Raw genomic sequence first — 14,551 nt, forward strand, 5'->3', positions numbered from 1 at the left:
ATTCCTATCTTATTAATTAGGCTAATGCTTTCTTTGCAATTATAATTTTATAAATATATTTTTATTTGCTTTCGAGGATAGGTAATAAAATAGGTTAAAAATTGACTTACTAGGGTAGGGCGCCTGGGTGGCTCAGTGGGTTAAGCCTCTGCCTTCGGCTCAGGTCATGATCTCAAGGTCCTGGGATCGAGGCCCGCATCAGGCTCTCTGCTCAGTGGGGACCCTGCTTCCTCCTCTCTCTCTGCCTGCCTTTCTGCCTACTTGTGATCTCTCTGTCTGTCAAATAAATAAATATAATCTTTTAAAAAAAATTGACTTACTAGGCTAAAAATTCCAAGTGTCCATGAAGATACAGGGTGACAATTGGGTATCCCTCTTCCCTCATCCTTCCTCCTCTGGTGAGGGCCTCAGTTATCAATACAGTACTATTTCACACATTTATAAACACCTCGGTAAAAAAGTGACAGGATCATGAATCATATGTTAACTGTTGGAATCAAGGGAGCTTAGAGGAAGCAAGAAAACAAGAGGTGGTGTCTTGAATTGGGATGCTTGAACTTGAGATTTGTTGTTATTACTTGATTAAACACCCACTATGAGAAATGTACTATACTAAGTCCTTTATTTGCATTACTTGTTTGATTCTCCGACCATTCCTAAAAATTATCCTTATTTTGGTGCCAAACAAACAGAGCCTCAGAAAAGTTATATAAATTGCTCCTGTTCATGCGGCTAGATATATGTGCAAGCAGAGCTTTAAGCAAAATTAGAATTACTCCAAAACACTACATGTTTACAAAATATTTCTTAAAAGGAGCGGGGGGTAAGCTTTCCACAGGCTAAGTATTTTTCAGATAGCTGGAATGTGTAGCTTTAAAACAGATCTATAAATTCAAGGATACTCCTTCCCATTAAGGGCTGGAGTATCTGTGCCTGGCCCTTGAACCTGAATGGGCCATTGTGACTCTATAAATATAATTTGGAGGAAGTGACACTGCATTACTTTTTTTTTTTAAAAGATTTTATTTATTAATTTGCAAGACAACATGCTCATAAGGGGGTAGAGGAGAGGAGGGGACAAGGGACAAGCAGACTTCTTACTGAGCAGGGAGCCAGACTGGACGTGGGACTCTATCCCAGCACCCTGGATTCATGACTTGAGTCAAAGGCAGACGCTTAACCACCTGAGCCGCTCAGGTGCCCCAACACTGCAGGACTTTCAAGCCTGGACTAGAAAAGATCATGCAGCTTCTGGTAATTTCTCTTAGAAGAATCCCAGCTACCCTTGTCTTTTAGCCATGTACCAGCCATGTGAGCAAGGAAGCTTTTAGCTTTTGCCCCAGATCTTGAGAATGAATCATCATCATCATCATCATCATCATCATCATCATCATCATCATCACTGTTCTTGTTTACGCCACAGTTTGAAGGTGGTTTGTTTTGCAGCAGTGCATAAGTGTAACAGTGAACAACTATGGCAAATTTAACACATAGCGATACAATGGCATCTTGACTCAAATGGCACTTAACCATACTTCTCCGCCTTATATTTTGTTTCGTCCACAGACGTCTTTGCTGGAGACACAATAACAATAATTGAGGATGATTTTTTTTTTAAACGCATCTGTTCAGATTTCTGTTATCCAGTACAGAAACCTTTTGCTCTCTGACTCTCTGTTCCACAGGTTATGTCTGAGGTTAATCTCCTCAGTGATGATTGATTTTGTTCTGTAGCTTCTCAATTTGAATTGCTTGGTTGCTACGCTCTGCTAGGACTGTTGCCAGAGGCTGAGACTAGCAATGCCCAGGAAGATCACTGCAGTATCATCGGTCATTTATTTCTTGTACAAGATCTCCAATTGGTGAAGGCCCGTGACTGCATAGAATTGGGGGTACCTCTGTGGAAAGCATGGTCTGTTTTCATATACTTAGCATTCTTTATGTTTTCCTTGTCTGGTGTTTTGTTTTGTTTTGTTTTTAATAATTTGTGCAGCCCAGATCTAGGAAAAACAATGTACAAAAATATTTTGAAAGTTAATGGCTGAATTCTGACTGTCATCTCTTCGACTTTTGTTTTTCTCAGACATGCTCCCTGCCCTGCTGATATCAGTCTTTGCTTATCTAGTCCTTTATCCCAAGACTGTGAGCCCTTACCTTTTAAAAATCAAGCCTTACTTTCTTCATATCCTCACACCGAATCACCTAGCCTTTGGTGGTCTTCATACATCACTATGGAGGTAATGGAATAGTTTGAAGTTCAATTATGAATAATGTTAGGAGTTAAGTGTGCAGTGAAACAGACAAAGGATAGATTGTACCATCCCTATACTTGTCCCTTAAATTCCTGGTAAGCTTCCAGAGCATCTGGTCTTACAAAGTAAGCTGCTGTGGAGCCATGGATCCCTATGATGGCAACTGGTGTCATACTGGTTAAGACAATTGCCCAAGAAACCAAAACCAGCTTCAGTTTGTCTGGACTCACAAAAAAAAAAAAAGATATGGGGGTTCCCAGGAGCCCAAACATCTGAAAGTGATTTCAGAAAGGGTCTGGCACCAGGCTCTGGGTTCCTCCCTCTGTTCCTTGAACACATTCTTACCCTCCTCTGTCTGGGGGCCAGCATTTTCCTTTCCCAAGACATGTCATAAAAAACTTGACAACCTCCAGCTCTGGAGTTTCTTTCATATCTTATTAGGAGTATCTGTTGAGGCTGTATGAGTCTGGTTCATTTCTGCAATGGCAGCTATGCCCACAGTTTTTGTCAAAAGCCCATTGACTACTGATGGGCACTGAAAGAACCTCAAAGCCAGCAGAGCTGGGTCAGGGGGGTGGAGGGCTCTGTACTTTGGGAAAACTCATGCTCACCTTATTCTTATACAGCAGCAGCACCTGGAGGCAGGAGATAACAGGGAAAGCCAAGAATCTAGGGTCTGGGAGAGCCCAGAGGCTTGCCTATGTGTCCAGTTCCATCCTGTGGACAGAGAGGTCCTGAGAACAGAGAGTGGTCATAGCTCCTCTTTCCATATTTGGCAAATGGCTCTCAAGAAGTTAGTTTTGACTGTTTTTCTCCCTAATTAGCTGATTGGTAGGGGATGCTGTAAGGGCACGGGGAACAGAGGATGGAGAAGCAGCTTGTAGGTGTGGGCTTTAAGCACATACTTCTGAACTTAAGCATTATCTTCTTGCCTGTCTTACCAATCTCAACAAATTCTTTAGCTCCACTGTATAAACATGACTGTTGGAAGCCCACTCTTGGGCTTAAGGGCATGTTTGTGTGAAGTGGGTGGTGATACAGAGAGAAGTTGGCTAGTAGATAAGCCAAGAGGAATCAACTGCAGATGCTGTTAAAAATGCAACTCTGATAGAAATAGACAAGGAATTCCTTGTTAAGTTGGTTTCTTTGCTACATCGCCCTTCTGAGCTTTGAACAAAATTATTGTCAATGTGAAAGTCAGTGACTGGCCAAGAAGGGATGTTAATATGCCCTGCTTCCCAAATTTTATTTAATCCATAAACCTTTTATTTCAGTAGTCACTTACAGGTTCCACAAAATACCATTTGGGAAGTAAATTAGTGTCTTGTGCTTGCAATCTCCATGCGAGTTTGTACAGAGAATATTCAGCAAGTGTGATAACCTTAGAAGTGCTCTTCACAGTGGCGCTGGCCCAAACGTTTTGGCGGCAGGGTAATTTACAGTCGACTTTACTCCTCACACCACTCACCCCTCCATCAGCAGTGATGTACCACTCCTAGAAGCTAGCTATCACTCACAAGCCAGAAGACAGTTTCCTAATCAATGCCTCTCTTTAAGAACCATCTACTGTCCAAGCCACGGGGCAGATACTTACTTGACTCTCTTCTACTTAATACCAATCTGTTAGCTAAAAATGTGTGAGCCCTTGGCTATTGTTTGCCTCCGGAAGACCTGGAAGGAGTCCACATTATGAGCTGAGCAAGGCCAAAGCCTCAGGCCCAGAGTCCTGCTTGGTTTAGAGCATCCCAGAGAAGGGAGAGCAAGGCTTCATCCCCTGCGGTCTGCTGCTTTACTGTCGGGCACTCGTGCATCGGGACAGCCCTCCTACAGTGCAGACTTTTTGATACTCTGGTGATGAGCGAGTACTGGGTTCTGTGAAGCCGATTCACTGCTCAAGCTCTGAGTACTTCCCACTCCCTCAGGAACGATTCCATCCAGCCTGCTCATTACGAGCCTTATTTATATGTGCTCTGACAATATTGCCGATTCCTTTTTTAATGAGTTTAAATAGATATTTCGAGATGAAGTATTTGCCTTAGCTATACATATGCCTATGAGCCTCCTACACACCTTATAATTCATGCAGTTTTCCATGTGTGAGTATCTGAAGTAAAGCATTCTGCCTGTTCTTTTTTGGAAATCATCATTACCTTGAAATCTCTATGACTTCCCCACTCAACAAATACTCATCAAAATACTATGATATAGTCCGTATAATAGAAGCTGTTGACACCTATGGTTGCTTGTTGAGGTATTTCTAGAGTGATTTCCTGTCTGCTTTATCCTTCTCCAGCTGGATCCATGTCAGTGTCCCTCCATACCAAGCCTCCTGCCTTGTGTGAGCCCATGCTGCTCACCTCCACACTTCCTCCCCGTTTGCCTGGAACCTTTTTCCTGACTCCCTCCCTGAACACTTTTGTTTAAGGAAGGTAGTTCATCAGAGTCATTTTGACTGTCTTGCACACCTGGAAAGTAAATGTGTGTTGCAGACACTGAGCCTGTCAAATCTAGTCTTGTGGATCTGTGCCTACTTTAAAAACATCTCCAAGGGAATGGGGATGGCTTGGAGTTGACAAAAGCTTTATGGTCATGACCTTGTCTTTAGGATGGATGGATCTCACCTGGAGCTTTCAGTTCCATCAGTGATATGATTATAGTGATGAAAAGGTAGGCTTTAAATGATAAAAGTCCATCTAAACTCGTCCAAACTAAAGTCACTGAATGACAGAATCTTCAGAAACTTAGAAATAAGCCTTATTTTTCACTAATTTGGAATTGTGCAGAATTCAAGCTCAGACTGAAATGGTTCAAGTGGTAACTGGGTGACACATTCATGTGAATTAGTACAAATCAAGAAGCAAAGAAGACACCTACTATGCTAAATGTAATAATCTATAACTTGAAGTTGTTGCTGCTCTTTTGGTTTTTCAGTTACTTAATTAATTGATAGTAGTGCACACTTGTCACCAAAAACCACAAGAAGTGCATTTCTCAAGCACAGAAGTTCTCTTGTAAGTGTGTCAACCGACCATATATTGTTGTTGGAACCAAAGATCCTACATGGTGGTGCAGGCAATCTTTGGAAGAACACTGGGCACATCCTGTGACTCCTCAGTCTGGTGAAAGCCTGGACCAGAGAGGGGACAGGGACAAATCAAGAAAGAAGCACTACACATTAAGAGAACAAAATTGTGTGTTCTATAGTCAGGAGTTTCCATTTCAGACAAACGGGAGGCTAAGATGAATTCAAGCAAAAGTGATATAGAAAAGGAAGTAAGTTGCTCAAGTGGTGGGGAGTAGACAGGGATTTATGAGAAGACAGGATACATGAATAGATTGGTAGCTTCTGCAAAGAACTGGAAGGAAGATTTCTCAGAGATACTGGGTGAAGTAACATAATTCTGTAAGCAGATATATAGAAGTCCTTGCCATGATACATCAGGCGAGAACACCCCCTGCCCCCACCACTGGCATGACCGATGCTGGCATCTCAGTAAGAGGCCCATCTCTGGTGGCCCAGCTTCTGGTTCATTACACAGCTATTCTTTTCAGAACTCAATCGTTTCACATTCTAATGATAACTTTTTGGACCATCAATAGTGGTGTGACTTTGATTAAATATAGAAAAATAATAATTCCTGCCTCCAGCTAATTATATCCCATCTGGGATTGCCTCTGAAAACCTCTAAGATTGGCTACCCAAATCTCATAATTTTACCCTGGAGAAGGCCAACTTCATTATGGCTAATTTAAACTGGTAGGACTTCACACATTTGCAATTCTTATTCCACTAATCTTCACAGAAATTGGAAAGAAACTCAGCTGTGACATCCAAGAAATGTGAATGCATGCAAATTCAGGAGTTGTTATGGATTAAAAAAGAAAAAAAACAAGCGGTGGAGCCTTGCCCGCACAAGTAATGAGATGCATACTTAGGTCACAGAAGCCAGCAACCAGCAGGGAATGCACAGACGATGCTGCATTTGACTCTTCTGTATGTCTAACATCAGAACTGAAGTTGTAAAATCCGACAACTTTGAAGTCATCAAGGTGATGACCTAAAATTGAGTCAGAATCCTCAACTTATTATCTATGCATCCAACCCATTAGTTCAAGCTTAAAACTCCTTAATTAACAACGACAACAACAGCAACCAAGGGAAAGAAAGAAAAGAAAAACATCTCTTGGTCTTCTAACAATTATCATCATTGGGGGAAAAAGGCTGTTAGCATTTAAAATTGACAAGTAATTTAGACACTAATGAAAAAAATGAGAACCATAGAAGGCAGTCAGCTGAAGGACTGTGGCCCCTCACTGGGGAGGCATATGCAGATGCCCAGATGGGATGGGAGGCTGAGCTGACAGAGGTGGCGAGTCCCCCACACTTTCTGTCCCATGCTCCATCTATCACCTTCCTGACCATGGCAAAGAGGACAGTCCTCTGGTTAACACGCTATCAAAAAGGGAAGAGTCTCTTGAAGTTTACTTAATGTCATGTTCAGAGGTTATCTGTAAAAAAGAATGATTTCCTTTGTGTCAAAGAGAAGGATACTCAATTTTACTAGCAAGCCAACTTGGCGAAATCCTTACAGTTTTGATCATTAGTTTCCTCATGCATTCTTCACAGGGCTGCTGTGAAGACAGTATCAGCTAAGCACCATGAAGCATCTACTATAGTGCTCGGCTCATAGCCAGCTCTCTGCCTGTGTTTCCTCCCCAAATTAATTGGCTTAAAGGAAAAATATTTCCAATTGGTTATAATATTTTTTTAAGATATAAAATATCATCAATAATAGACTATGTAAATGTATAAACCCAGGCCTTAAACCATGAGGATGGTTCTTAAAAAAAAAAAAAATTGTGGGGATAAAAATATTAGATCATCTTGGAAAACAGCCTGAACTGTGCTGTACTTCCTCCTTAATTAAGATATTGCCATTGTTGGATTTTTAGTTCGCTTTACTTCCAGGGATAAGACAGTTTGGCAAAAGCTTTGTTTTTATAATGTGAGAGATCCTGCCTGGCACACAGACACAGACTGAATTTTTTTAAAACCATTCCAGCAAACGTTTCATCTATCAAAGCAAACTTAAAATTCTCCAGCCTATTATTATCTTAACTCTGGAACATATGAATTAACGGATTTGAGGATGCAAATTGGATTTCTCATACCATGTTACATGTATCCAACTGTCATTTCTCCTGTTGACTTTATTAGTAGGAATGCCATTGGTACCAATGCTGCTCTAGCTTTTAATATGCATTCTCGGAGAGGATCTGACACAGAACAATGCAAATGAACTTCGCACGTCTTCTAAAATACAGATTCTGTGACTATAGATTGTGCTTTGATATTTCTACTGTGTCAGGGTGGCTACTGCTTTTTAACAGCGCCAACACTTAATTTCAGGATAGATCTAAACATTGGAATAAACCCAGAAAAAGAAGTGCATGAGGGTACAGCGTTTGTAATGCCTCCCGTCTTCGCCCCAGCAATTCCTTAGTAGATTGCCCGGTCTTGCCTCAGATTCTCTGTTCACTATTAATGGGGAATAAGATTAGGGATTCAGAGATGGTGGGAAGCTTGGTGGGTCCCAGAGAGTCTTTCTTCAGTGGACAGCACAGAAAACTGAAGCTGAGTAAAGGTTTTGGCTGAGGTTACACAGTGTTTTCAAGCCAGGTTGAATTGCACTCTGGCACTCCCACAACTATTTTGTGTCCATGAATGCATCACCTGCTTGTGTAGTTGGGTCTTCAGGTCTCCCGGGCAGGTTCTTCCTCCTTCTGGGGCCCTTTTCACAGTGAAGAGGTTAGCTTGTTTAATGCCCTACACACTCTCCCTTGCTGATTTCCTCCACTCCCTAGCTTCAAAGATCTTGGCAATGAAAACATTCCCCCAACGACTCATTTCTTGACTGAACTTGACTAATCATCCTCTTTCAAGATGGAAGTACCCCTGAAGCCCTACACACTCCAGCGAACACATGTTCCTCATTGTGTCCTTGACAACCACCATGCTGTGCCCTGACTCTGTCTTGACAGGCTTGGATCCACACCTCACTCACTGAAGATGTACACAGACACCTGTCTATGCTGGGTCTTACCTTTTCCCGAAAGGCTTCTCAGACGTCCCTGCTCCCACCTCCTCACCCTGCAGACCTGAGTACTCTGTACTATGATTATAGCAGCTCCTTCTGTGTGAGATCTATGATGCAAGGCTCTGGAAAGGAGGTGTATCGCACCTCTGCACTGACATAATAACTAGTTGACTGAGGTACTTAACATAGATTATGTGGAATTATAGAGAGAATGATTTCTCCAAGTTGTATACAAGTTCATAAGGAAGAAAATGAGACTATTAACCAAAAGTCCATTCAAGCCTGAGATATCCTTGAGAAATACTGTTTCTGATAATTGATTATTTACTGGAAAACAAACCAAAGACGTTTCATTGCTTATGGAATGCAATCTAACTTGACCACTCATATTGACCCAGTTCTCCTCTCTTCCTATTTAAATTGCTTCGAATTCACTGGCAATATGAACCTTTGGTAAACTGATCAATACAAAGTCTCTGTTTCTGTTGATTTGTCAGAAAACCGTTCTGGTAGATTATCCATCATTATAATTAAAATAACTTTGAAAGGACAAGTCTTTCCTAATGTCTTTTTAAGGTTAGTTGATACTCTGATAAGTACCTTAAGCCAGTTTGTGATCAAGTCAATCAAAATTACTTACTTCAAGAAGAAATGTCAGAAATCAATACATCCAAGGTTAGTGTTTGACATTCAATAAACTTACTTCAAAATATGTGATTAAATGTCCTACTGGAGACACTTGTAACTTCAATACCTTGGTCGATAACTGTGAAGGGTCTGAAATTTTACCCTACTTTCCAGCTAACAGGTTAGCCTTCCAGATTCATGGATACTGGCAGATGGCATGAGACCCGTGCATCAGAGACAAAAACAGTTACAGTAATAGCGTAGACCAAGTGTCGGCATTTTCATCAGTTCTCTTGCTATACAAAAGGCTTCACACCTTCATCCTGTACCTGCAGGGGGCTACATAACGGGAGAATCTTTTATAATGGGCAGTAAGCCTGTCTATACTTTGCCCTGGAGGGCAACAGTATCTTTCTTACGGTGGAGAGTAAAGAAACCTGCCTTTTGCCTGGGGGAGACATACTCTCTATTTTCTGAGGCTGTTCACTGTACAGTTTGAAAGAGTCTGCAACAAATACAGTCAGTATCTCTTCTTGCAAGACACACAGAACCTCAAAAGACCCGTGGAGAATGATCTCCCAACAGGTACATACAAAGATATTTAAAATTTGAAAGTAACTTCCTTAATTAGAGTCGCTCACTTTGAGTTAACAGAGATGATTGTGCTGGCGCAGGTAAGTACTCCAGTGAAAGGAAAAATTGTACTTTTGCTGAAAGAGTATTTTTTATAAAGACAGACTTACCACTTTGATCCTTGAACTGATAAAAGGAAAAACCCAACGTGGGCTGCTGCATGACGTATCTGACATGAGTGGTCAAAAGAAGACCTTGCACAACCCTCAATTCCAGAGCCAAAGAGACACAACGAATTGGAAAAAGCCTTACTGTTTTGCAGCTCAGAATACTGTTGCCCCTGCAAATGGAATTGTTTCTGGAATGGAATGGTTCTTCTCTCTCCTTTCCCGCTAACATGTCTCCATTTTGTACTCCCAGGCCCCGTCTTCTTTACAAAAACCCATACCCACATATACGTGCTACCATAAGTTCAATTGCTCCATATCATGCTCTGTATCTTATGTGTGTGACACATCCAGACGTATCTGGTCAACAACACGTCCTGCCATCTTGTCAATAAATATTGGCCCACCCACAACCCTCTTTACCACTATATGGCATTCTCTTATAAAGATGCATTTAAATTTGAATCAGTCCCTTGTTGAAAGTTGAGGATGGTTCTACTCTTTTGTTATTATAAACAGTGCTGCAATGAATATCCTTGAAGACGGTTCCACGTTTTTCTACGATTACCATAAAGCTTACACTGACATTTAAACTCAACTCTAAGCATACGTTGTTTTTAGTAATAACTTACATAAACACAAACAATTAGTCAAAGGGATTTTCAGAAGAGTTCAGTATTATTTTCTGATGATAAATGTGGAATGCTTTGTTTTGCCTCTCTAAGGTTTTGGTTAACTTTATCCTGAGATGATTTCTTCTAAGTAGAACTTTTTCTTCCTTACGAGGGAATATGGTAGGAAAATAAAATTGAGCTGAATTTGTCACTTCCCTCCTCTCATCTGGAAATTTACAAGTTATATAGTAACTACAGGAATCACTCGTTTTGCACTGGATTAAAAACAAACACAAGGAACCATGGGTCAATGCTGATATATGGTAACACCTTTTACTCTATATACACTTTTAGCTTAGAATTTTCTTTACCCATACTTACTTCTTGTAAGCCTCAGACAGACTGATTCAAGATGATGTTTCATTAACCAAACGAACTTTGAAGAAAAGGGCCTGTTGACCAATATCTCTTGGTGCCCGCAGTTCAGGGAAGAACAGAAAACTTAATTAACACCTATGTAGAATGTTGGATCTTTTGCAGATACCTTTAAACAACATCAGCAAAAAGGAAGCCTTGATGATTGGTTAACTGAGAAGTCAGGCACTCAAATTACCTTTAATAGATGCCAAGAAGGTACAGAATTTGATTCTTACCTATTTCTTTTCTGGACAGAGGATCGTATTACATTACTATTCATCAAGAAAAGTGTAAATAAGGGGAGGCTGGGTGGCTCAGTCTTAAGCGTCTGACTTTGGCTTAGGTTATGATCTCAGGGCCCTGGGATCATCTTCTTCTGCTTCTTCCTCTGCCCCTACCCCCTGCCCCATGTGTATTCTCTCTCTCTCTCAAATAAATAAAATCTGGAAAAAAAAAAAAAAAAGGAAAGAAAACAAAAGTATAAATGGCTTTTTGTTTTCCAAACTAGAAGCTTGACTCACATTACAATTGTTCAAGGTAAATACATTCTGGAAAGGTCACCAGAAATATATACACTTTAAACCAGAGGAATAATTTAGGTCTTTTAGGGATATAGGCAGGTGGCAGATATCTCTTGGAGCCAAGCTCCAGAAAGACTTCTCATCCTGGCTAGTAAGACAAAGATAAAAATTTTAGGGCTGCTTCTCTTACTCTCCATGAGAGTTCTGGCTACTAAATCAACTTCCTGATGTGCAGTGAGGTTGGAGGGGTTGTGGGGGGTGGGTAGGTGGCTGAGGCTGCTGCTGCCTGGATGTCCTTCTGGAGAAGTACAGGATGTGAGATTCATTCCCAAGGAAAGTCCTGAAGAACATTCCACGACTGCTTTTGCACAGAAAAACTAACTTCCATATATTGATTAAATTGTTACTTGATGTTCTTTGGGTTTTTGTTGGTGGTGTTAAATTCTATCTGAACACGACTGGTTGTTAAACCCAGTTAGTACAGGAATTAAAGTGTCGATGAGCAGTTGCGGATCCCTGATATAACTGAAGATGGAAAATATCTGGACAAAGAGGCAACGCTTGGAATAAATATTCCCAGTCTCTTCATGATGCCGATTAATCCATTGTTCCCGTTTTGTGTTAGCAGTGTCACATACCGTGGAGGCAGTATTGGGCAGCTGGCAGTGTCCACTGGCTTCCTGGTGCCCCATTTCCTTCCTCTGTCCTAAGTGGGGAGCCTCATCTCTTTCAGCCAAGAGCAAGCTTCTAAGTAGCTTCTATCATGACCAGCCTCATCTGCGGAAGAAAATCTTTCTAAAACGAGGCAATTACATGTATTATCACTTAGCACCCGTTTTCACAGAACTTTTAATTAGTGTGTATAAGTGAATGACTTAAAAACAAAGATTTTAAAAGGTAAGCTGAGCCCGGCTTCCCACCTATAAGAATGATCTCTGAGCTCTCCTAAGACAGAAATGTGTTCTCTTACCTTCCCTCTGCTTTCAGGCTCTCCCTTCTATTCCCTTTTTCCCCACTATTTATTTTCAAAAGGATATTTGAACAATTTTATAATAGAATACATACCCATGATTTAAAAATCACACTCAGAGTTAACTTGCTTACTGTTATTGCTGCTCTTGCCCATATCTATTTTTGTTCACTACTTCTGTATCTTGGAGATGACATTTGTAGCTTCAAATAATATACTTGTGCTTTTATTGATTGTCTCAACAGCGATAAAGACATCTTTAAACAGCACACCATGTAAATGAGAATATGATCTTTATTTTTACCTCTTCTCTTCCTCTTCTACGTCTTTAACTAGTACTTTTGCTATTCTGTTAATTTTACTGAGATATAATTGACAAATAAATCTTAATATATTTATAGTGTACAAATGACTTGATATACACACGGAATGTGAAGGGATTTCCGCTACTGAGTTAATTTAACACTCCTATCACCTCACATATTTACCCTTTATCTATTTGTTTATTTATTTTTAAAGATTTTATTTATTTATTTGACAGACGGAGATCACAAGCAGATAGAGAGGCAAGCAGAGAGAGAGGAGGAAGCAGGCTCCCTGCTAAGCAGAGAGCCTGATGCGGGGCTCGATCCCAGGACCCTGGGATCATGACCTGAGCCGAAGGCAGAGGCTTTAACCCACTGAGCTGCCCAGGTGCCCCACCTTTTATTTTTTTTTGATGAGAACATTTAAGTTCTATTCTCTTAGCAAATTCTAATTACTCATTATAGTGTTATTAAAACTAGTCACCATTAGATCCTCAGATCTTATTTATCTTATACTTGCAACAGCTAGCCTGTACTCTTTTATTAGACTCTCTCCATTTTTCCCATCCAGTACAGGGAAACTAATATTTTATTCTCTGTTTCCATGGGTTCAACTTTTTTTTTTTTTTTTTTTTTTTAGATCCCGCATATATAAGTGAAATGATGCAGTATTTGTTTTTCTCTTTCTGGCTTATTTCACCTGGTCTAATGCATTCTAGCTTCAACCATGTTGTTAGAAATGGCAATATTAACTTCATTTATTTTCATTTTATTTCATGCTATTATTTTATTTTAATTCCAGTATATATTAGTTTCAGGTGTATAATAGAGTGATTCAACAATTCCATACAACACCCAGTGCACATCATGACCTAATCCCCATCACCCATTTCACCCATCCTCTCACCCACCCGTCTTCTGGAAACCATCGGTTTGTTCTCTATAATTAATAGTCTGGTCCTTGCTTTGTCTCTCTTTTATTTTTTTCTCCTTTGCTTATTTGTTTTATTTCTTAAATTCCTTATATGACTGAAATCATATGGTATTTTTCTTTGACTGCCTTATTTCCATAGCATTATAGTCTCTAGCTCCATCCGTGTCATTGAAAATGGCAAGATTTCATTCTTTTTTAAAAAGATTTTATATATGTATTTATTTTAGAGGGAGTGTGTGTGAGAGAGCTGGGGGAGGAGGGGGGTGGGGTGAGGTGTGGGACAAACAGACTCGCCACTGAGCATGGAGCCTGAGGCAGAGTTCAATGTCTATACCCTGAGATCATGACCTGAGCCAAAATCAAGTTGGTAGCTCAACCTACTGATCCACCAGGTGCCCTGGATTTCATTGTTTTTTATGCTGAATAATATTCCACCATGAAGATATATATGTGTATGTCTGTGTGTGTGTGTGTGTGTGTGTACATTCTTTATCAAATTTGTCAATTCTTTATCCAATTCTTTATCCAATTTGTCAATGGACATTGGGGCTGCTTCCATAGTTCAGCTATTGTAAATAATGCTGCTATATAGAGATGCAAGTATCCCTTTGAATTTTGGGGGTAAATATCCAGTAGTGCAATTACTAGATCTTAGGGTAGTTCTATTTTTAACTTTCTGAGGGACTTCCATACTGTTTTCCACAATGGCTGCCCCAGTTTGCATTCCCACCAACAGTGCATGAGTGCCTTTTGGAACACATCCTCACCAACACTTGTTGCTTCTTGTGGTTTTGATTTTAAACATTCTGACATGTGTGAAGTGATATCTCATTGGAGTTTTGATCTGCATTTCCCTGATGATGAGTGATGTTGAGTATCTTGTTGTGTGTCTGTTAGCCATCTGGATGTCTTCTTAAGAGAAATATCTGATCATTTCTTCTGCCCATTTTTAAATTGGATTTGTGTGTGTATGTGTGTATGTGTTGAATTTTTTATATATTTTTAATATATTTTTGTATATTTTGGATGCTAACCCATTATTGGATATGTCATTTGCAAAAATCTTCTCCCGT

At 40.2% G+C, this 14,551-nt stretch overlaps 1 long non-coding RNA gene across 2 annotated transcripts in view; it reads right to left on the reverse strand.

Annotated features, from left to right (window-relative positions):
- Positions 1-11,168: 11,168 nt before the first annotated feature.
- Positions 11,169-14,551, reverse strand: part of LOC116575311 — a 35,859-nt gene continuing 32,476 nt past the window's right edge. For both annotated transcript variants that reach the window (XR_004279702.1, XR_004279703.1), the window contains exons 7-8: positions 11,908-12,046; positions 11,169-11,191 (exon numbers count right to left, since the gene is read on the reverse strand). This is a non-coding gene — a long non-coding RNA (uncharacterized LOC116575311). The remainder of the gene's footprint in view (positions 11,192-11,907; positions 12,047-14,551) is intronic.

The sequence above is a fragment of the Mustela erminea genome, chromosome 16, assembly GCF_009829155.1.
Source record: "Mustela erminea isolate mMusErm1 chromosome 16, mMusErm1.Pri, whole genome shotgun sequence".
Lineage (NCBI taxonomy): Eukaryota > Metazoa > Chordata > Mammalia > Carnivora > Mustelidae > Mustela > Mustela erminea.